This window comes from Eubalaena glacialis, chromosome X, assembly GCF_028564815.1.
Source record: "Eubalaena glacialis isolate mEubGla1 chromosome X, mEubGla1.1.hap2.+ XY, whole genome shotgun sequence".
Lineage (NCBI taxonomy): Eukaryota > Metazoa > Chordata > Mammalia > Artiodactyla > Balaenidae > Eubalaena > Eubalaena glacialis.
The window spans coordinates 89,035,689-89,044,058 of record NC_083736.1 but is presented as its reverse complement, the minus strand read 5'-3'; positions in this window follow the sequence as shown (position 1 = coordinate 89,044,058).

Genomic DNA, 8,370 nt, shown 5'->3' with positions numbered 1-8,370 from the left:
GGACTTCTGTGGTATAAGTGTTCTCCCGCTTGTGAGTCACCCACCCAGCAGTTACGGGATTTTATTTTATTGTGATTGTGTCCCTCCTACCATCTCACTGTGGCTTCTCCTTTGTCTTTGGATGTGGGGTATCTATTTTGGTGAGTTCCAGTGTCTTCCTGTCAATGATTGTTCAGCATTTAGTTGTGATTCTGGTACTCTAGCAAGAGGGAGTGAGCGCACGTCCTTCTACTCCGCCATCTTGAACCACTCCTCCACTTTTTGTCATTTTTAATGTCTGTGGTATTCATCAAATAAACGAATAACTTAGTTAGCTAATCATATATGGTTGAATGTTCAGATTATTTCCAATTTTTCATAATTGTAAGTAATGTTGGGAAGAACAATTTATAAACATTATACTTATATATAGATAAGGTTATTTCCTTGAAACCCATAAATGTAGAATGTTTGAATTAAAGGGAATGGACAATTCAGAGGACTTTGTCTTACACTTCCAAAGTACCCTTCAGAAAGATGCAGTCATTTGTGGTACCCCCAGCTATGTGAGTGTTAACATGATTTTATGTTTGTAATTTAATAACTAGGATATATTTTATTTCCATCACCAGTGAATTGTTTTCAAATGTTTGTTGGTATTTAATATCCGTTTTTGTTTTTCTATTTATGTCTTTTCTCATTTTTGAATTCTTTTGTTCTTTTCTGTTAATGATTTATGAGAGTCAGTATTAAGGAGATAAATACCTCCTTGCATCTGTACACATATTCTTTTATATCTGATAGTAGAATATTGAATTCTTCTTCCTGGATACTTCATAGGTTCAATATTAAGTATTTTATAATGTCTTGTTCCAGTTTTGAATAGGATATTTCCTTCCTTTATGTTTTTATTCATTTTATATATTTATATGCTATTGTTCTCACCAGTCACTCTCCTAAACTCTCATATTCATTTCAATAGTTCATGCAGTTGATTCTCATGAATTTTCTAGTAGATAATGATACTACCTGTGAACAGTAGTAAATACCTCTTTCTTTGCAATGTATTTTCCCTTTTCTCTTTATCTTATTTAATTGACTAACATTTCCAGAAAAATGCTAACTTATAGTAGTGATAATGAGCATCCTTTTTTTTGACCACAGAGTGCAGCTTGCAGGCTTGTGGGATCTTTCCCCCACCAGGGATTGAACCCAGGCCCTTGGCAGTGAAAGCACAGAGTCCTAACCATTGGACTGCCAAGGAATTCCCTCTTATTCCTGTCTTTAAATGGATTGAAATTTAACACTAAGTTTTAATATTTAACCTTATAGTTTAAATCATGTGGAAATTTCAATTAGATAACCTAGAGCATACTTCTTCAATACCGAAAAAAGGCCTCACTTTTAAGTAAATTTTTAGAGAAATAATCTGAGCCGTCCCTAGATTTGGAATGCTGAGTAAAATGTGAAAAAGCATTTTGTAGGATTCTCAAGTTTTTTGCATGACAAAAATTATGTATACTTATGGTCTATTTCTTTTTTTTTTAAATTTTTTGTTTTGTTTTTTTTTTTATAATTATTTTTGGCTGTGTTGGGTCTTCGTTTCTGTGCGAGGGCTTTCTCTAGCTGCGGCAAGCAGGGGCCACTCTTCACCGTGGTGTGCGGGCCTCTCACTGTCTCAGCCTCTCTTGTTGCAGAGCACAAGCTCCAGACGCGCAGGCTCAGTAGTTGTGGCTCATGGGCCCAGTTGCTCTGCAGCATGTGGGATCTTCCCAGACCAGGGCTCGAACCCGTGTCCCCTGCATTGGCAGGCAGACTCTCAACCACTGCGCCACCAGAGAAGCCCGGTCTATTTCTTTTTAAAATTAGGAAATATGGGTTGGATTTAATTAACGTTTCCCATTCTTTTTAGATAATTAAAGCGTTAAGCCTAGTGTTCAGTATTTTAAAGAATCTTATGCACTTTATTATTTGTTGACTGCTTATTTTTACAAAAGAAAGATAGCTCAAAACTTTCAGTAAACTTTTAAAAATGGTCTGTAACCATTCACACTTGCTAAACGCAAAATGGTTTGAGTGGATATGGAACAAAACGCAAAGCAAAACAAAAGCAGAAACAAATTTATTGAATTTATTAGTCAACTGACTTTTTCTTTGTAATATATATTATTCTAAATGCCTATTTGGTTTAATTGCTCTTTATCACATCAGTACAGTTAGCTTTTGTTCAATGCTATGATCCCAGATGAAATGGAAATGTTCTTTTCACATTTTAAAAGGTGTTTTGAATTTTGTACATATTTCCTCTTCTTTGAATATAATCCATTTAATTTTTATGTAGGAACATTAATATTTTCAAACATAAGAAATGCAGTGAAATGAAATTGATGATCAACAGATTTGGGTTCAAAGAGCTAGTTTCCAGTTCTGCCATTTAGAATGTTTATTCGTGAATATTATGACTACCCCTACAATATAAATTGAGGTTCTAAAGAAAGTCCCTATTTGTATCATTCATGTTCTGTTTTTCTAAATATTTTAGTTGAGAAACAAGAAAATCACTGAAATAATGCTTCTAGGGTTATAAGCATCCAAATAGTAAAGGGTGTTTTGTTTATGAAAGTGTCCCTACATTTTTAACTGCCTTTCACTCTCAAGTTAGATCTAGGAAATTTGTATCTGACTGTAATTTTCCTCTTTAAACTATAGCAATCAACATTTTGGCAGAGTGTTAGAAACTTGATTATTTGCAGTTTGTGTGCATTTTTAAGGCATTGCTTGCTCGATTTTCCTCCTAGCCTCCTCCCTCCTTCCTATCCCTCTCCTTTTCTTCCTACCTTCCTTCGTATTTTTTTCTTTTGCTTCCCTTGCTCCAGATTTAAGCAATTTCAGAGACATAGTCTTAAAAGTAGCTAGTTTCTATAATTATATTAATTATATGTTTTCTATTATTGTCATATAGTGATTCAAAACCTTGGCAATTCATTGCAAGTGTGATGCTTATACAGAGTGGCCTGGGATGATGAGAGGGGAGGAGGAAGGGAGAGAGGAAGGGAGAAAGGGGAGAGAGAGGAGGAGACAGAGAGAAGGAGGGAGGGACAGAGAGAAAGAGAATGAGAGATTGGAAAGCAGTGGGTCTAATTTATTTTATTTTATTTTTTATTTTTTTAACATCTTTATTGGAGTATAATTGCTTTACAATGTTGTGTTAGTTTCTGCTTTATAACAAAGTGAATCAGCTATACATATACATATATCCCCATATCTCCTCCCTCTTGTGTCTCCCTCCCACCCTCCCTATCCCACCCCGCTACATGGTCACAAAGCACCTCGTAGAATGAGTTTGGGAGTGTTCCTCCCTCTGCTATATTTTGGAAGAGTTTGAGAAGGATAGGTGTTAGCTCTTCTTTAAATGTCTTATAGAATTCGCCTGTGAAGCCATCTGGTCCTGGGCTTTTGTTTGTTGGAAGTTTTTTAATCACAGTTTCAATTTCAGTGCTTGTGATTGGTCTGTTCATATTTTCTATTTCTTCCTGGTTCAGTCTCGGCAGGTTGTGCTTGTAAGTTGGCATGGCATAGTGGAAAGTGAAGTGCACTAGGGGACCTGAGTTCCAAGTTCAGCCCTATTACAAGATTGCTGTGTGATGTAGGTAAGTCACTTCACCTGTTGGGAGCAGGAGAGTCACATCTATTAAAAAGCACAGGCAGCAAGGACCTACTGTATAGCACAGGGAACCGTATTTAATATCTTGTAATAACCTATAATGGAAAAGACATATATATATATAATATGTATGTATAATTGAATCACTTTGCTGTACACCTGAAACTAATAAAACACTGTAAATCAACCATATTTCAATAAATTTTTTTTTTTTTTAAATGGAGGGAATTTTCATCTCTAAGATCAGTAGAATATAAATTCCATCAGGACAAAAATTTTGTCTCTCTTGTCCTCTGATGTATCTCCAGCACCCAGAACAGTGTCTGGCACAGTGTAGATGCTCAATAAATAAATCTTGTTGAATGAGTGAGGTCATTTCCAACTCTATTGTTAAATAATAGTTTAATAATTGTTCAAGAAAAGACAGTAGCATGGCAATGGTAAATGTAAACTTTGGCTAATACAGGGTGTTTGCTTGCTGTCTCCCGACACACAGCCTCTAGCATCTCTAAAGACAGTAGCTAAAGTGGTGCCCTGATAGGTGCCTAAGGATTTAGATCTCCTCCCCTTATGCTCCCATGAAAGAAAACCTCAGGAGACTTCCCTGGTGGTGCAGTGGTTAAGAATCCGCCTGCCAATGCAGGGGACATGGGTTCGAGCCCTAGTCTGGGAAGATCCCACATGCCGCGGAGCAACTAAGCCCATGCGCCACAACTACTGAGCCTGCACTGTAGAGCCCACGAGCCACAACTACTGAGCTCGTGTGCTACATCTACTGAAGCCCGTGTGCCTAGAGCCCATGCTCCACAATAAGAGAAGCCACCTCAATGAGAAGCCCGCGCACCACAACGAAGAGTAGCCCCTGTTCGCCGCAACTAGAGAAAGCCCACACGCAGCAATGAAGACCCAACACAACCAAAAATAAATAAATAAATTAATTAATTAATTAAAAAAAAAAGAATCCGCCTGCCAATGCAGGGGACACTGGTTCGATCTCTGGTCCGGGAAGATCCCACATTCCGCGGAACAACTAAGCCCGTGCGCCACACTACTGAAGCCTGCATGCCTAGAGCTCGTGCTCCGCAACAAGAGAAGCCATCGCAGTGAGAAGCCCACACACCGCACTGAAGAGTAGCCCCCGCTCACTGCAACTAGAGAAAGCCCGTGCACAGCAATGAAGACCCAATGCAGCCAAAAATAAATAAATAAATAAAATAAATTTATTTAAAAAAAAATAAATAAAAGCTTTGTTTTAAAGAGAAAAAAAAGAAAACCTCAGGAAACCTCATTTCTAATCCTGGATTTCCCACTAGCTGCATGATTTTGGTCTTTTCACTTTCTTGGAAAAATTTTTTTTCTCATATGAAAAATGTCATATTGGTTAGATTACTTTAATCATACATTTATTCATCCATTCATTCTTTCAACGTACATTTATGGAATGCCATTGTGTGTAAGGGGTTGAAATGCATAAAGCAACTGATTTATCAGATCATTAAATTTCTAAAATTCTGTGACTGTACAAGTGTCTTTATAGGTACAGGCATTAAAAAGGAATCACTAAACTAAAACTATTTCATGAGTTTGGCTTTATAATTTTTAATTATATTTTATTCCAAAAGGAAAAATTAGTTATTATATTTATATTAGGTACTTAGACTCCCACCTTTATTTTTTAATCAGAAGAACAAATTAATTAAGCTATTTCAGCTTAATTCTTCAGCAAGGACTAAGTCTTGATTCCAGTGCACATTAGCTTTTTCTGTTGGATTTATTAGATGATGATTTTTTAAATATCTGATTTTAGTAAACCCCAATATTATAAGCAGAGCCTTTAATAAATACCACCATGTATTTCTTCAAGTTTTCTTTTTTCTCGCCTCAGCGTAGAAAAGAAATACTGGCATTTTCTAAAATGTTCTCGCCTGGCTGTTTCTGTGTGAGTATAAAGTGGTTATAATTTGCCATACTTTTGTGGTTTATAAAAAGGGGGAAAATATGACCTAATTTCTTGCAAGTACATGTGACTTCTATACGGATATTTTGTGAGGATGGGAGTGATTGGCATGATCCATCTCTGACCCACAGACCCTTTCGTTATATCTGAATGGCTATACCTTGATGTTCTTATCTGGTGTCACTTATTGCACTGTGTTCTCACTCTCCTTTTTGGCTTAACAGATTCATGAAGTTGTAAGTTCAAACTGAGCCGTTATGTTTTAGAATGTCACATCACAGCATGGTCTTCCTGCAGCTGCAACTGCTGCTTCCTGTCTGTTGGCTGCAACACCATGTTGCTTGAGTTTGGACATCAGTGGGTTCTTGGTGTTTGTGCTACTGCCAGGGTGGGCCAGACATTCAGCAAATGGTTTTGTAATGAGATTGGATTCCTTTGCTTAAAGTTGTCCATACTTTTGACTTCTGACTTGCTTTTGTTTAAAGAAAGAGTTATTTGAAATTTAGACAAAGAGAAATCATATATTACTTCAGGTGTTTGACTTAGAGATTCACTTGGAAAGCCTAGGGATGGGCGCTATGTTTTGGAGAAGCTAATGGTCAATTTTGAAATTGATCAAGATTCATGATGGGAGCACCTTGGTGCCTTCATTGACTGTATAAATATTTTTTATTGTTAGTTTCCAGTCCAGAGCTATTCTAGTGGTGTGGGAGATAGATGAATGAACTTAATGAGGAGCCAAATTTGACAAAGCGATTACTATAAAAGAAGACAAATCCTATATGTAATTAACTATAAATACAAGATTGAAAAATATAAGTGATAGAAGAGAGGTACATGTAAGTGCTCAAGAAGTTCAGAGGATGAAGAAATAACTTCTAGTTAAGGGGCCAGAGGAGGCATAGAGGAAGGACACTAGAGTTTGATTTTGGACTTTAAGTAGGTGTTGAGGTTGCAATCCAGATGGGGAATAATGTGAGCAAAAGTACAGAAATAAGGAAATCCTCGGTATATACTGTGAGCAATGACTAAAAGTAAGGTAGTCTTACCACTAAATTATTAAGTGTTGGAAAAGAAGCCTTACTGTTTTTGTAGCTATGTTTTGGCATTTCTTCCTTTTTAAAATTTATTTATTTATTTATTTATTTTTGGCTGTGTTGGGTTTTTGTTGCTGCACGCGGGCTTTCCCTAGTTGCGGCGAGCGGGCTTCTCATTGCTCTGGCTTCTCTTGTTGCAGAGCACGGGCTCTAGGAGTGCGGGCTTCAGTAGTTGCAGCATGCGGGCTCAGTAGTTGCGGCACACGGGTCCTAGAGTGTGCAGGCTTCAGTAGTTGTGGCACGCGGGGTCAGTGGTTGTGGCTTGTGGGCTCTGGAGTGCAGGCTCAGTAGCTGTGGCGCACAGGCTTAGTTGCTCCACAGCATGTGGGATCTCCCCAGACCGGTGCTCGAACCCGTGTCCCCTTCACTGGCAGGCAGATTCTTAACCACTGTACCACCAGAGAAGTCCCTTTTTTTTTTTTTTTTTGGCATTTCTTCATTTTAAAAATATGCCAGAACTCAAACACTGGAAACATTCAACCTCTGAAATGCCAGACCTGAGCTCAAATTTTCCTCCAGTCCTAGAAAGAGCAGTTTCTTCTGTTCAAGTTTGATTTTTCACTTGTCATCTTCCTCCTATTTCCTTCTGCTGTCTCTGAAATGATAACCTTATTCTATTAGCTGAACTATCTCTTCTGTTTTTTTATTTCTAATGGCTCATCTACAGTATTTTATACACATAAGCCTCTCCCAATGTAAAAATAAAACAGATTCCTGTATCTATGGCTTTCACTTTCTCTTCTTTCTTTAAAGGTAAGTTTACCAAGTGTCTTATTTACTTGCTGTCTCCATTTTCTTCCCTATATTTACTCCTCAACTCCCTGCAACCTGATTCCCTTACTCATGACTCCATTCAAAGTGCCTGGCCAGTGGAAATTAGGTGGAAATATTGTATGCAGTGTTCAGAAAGCACTCTTACAGGAAAGGGGTATTCCTTCTATCTTTCCTTCATGCTTGCTGGAATGCAGGTATGATGGCTGGAGCTCAAGCAGTTATCTTGGCCTATGAAGTAATGGCCATGGCTTGAGAATGATGGAGCAGCCCATGGAAGGAGCCTATATTCCTCATGACTTTGAGAAGCTACTCTAGCTACCCTGAACTGTTTGCCTTTGGAAAGAGAAATAAATTCCTTTTTATTTAAACTGCTTGTTATTTTGGACTTTCTGTCACTTGTAGCTACACCAACTTCTAACTAACATAATGAGTAATGTTAAGCATTCTTATAAGGCTTATAATATTACTTATGCACCAGTGATTCCCAAATCCAGGTCACTGTCTCTCTCCTGAACTTCAGTGGATTCAGGATTTCCTGCTGAATTTATCCTCATGTATACCCATGCACATCTCAAATTCAGCGTCTTTAAAGATGAAGTTATTTTTTCTAGTTCCCTTCCTATGTTTTCAATCTCAGTTAATGTGACCCAGAACAGACACTAGGCAGGAATTATGAACTTGACCACCCCCTGAACTTTAACTGTCCTCTGTTCTTAATCTTTATTATTACAGACTTACTTTAGACCCTAATCATCATTCTCTTGCAATACTTCTATAATCTTCTAACTAATCTTTCTACTTCAAATCTTGTCACATCTCTAATCCATTTACTAATCTGTCACCACAGTTGTATTTCGGAATAGAAATCTGTTTTTTCTGAAAGAAATACTATCTTGCTT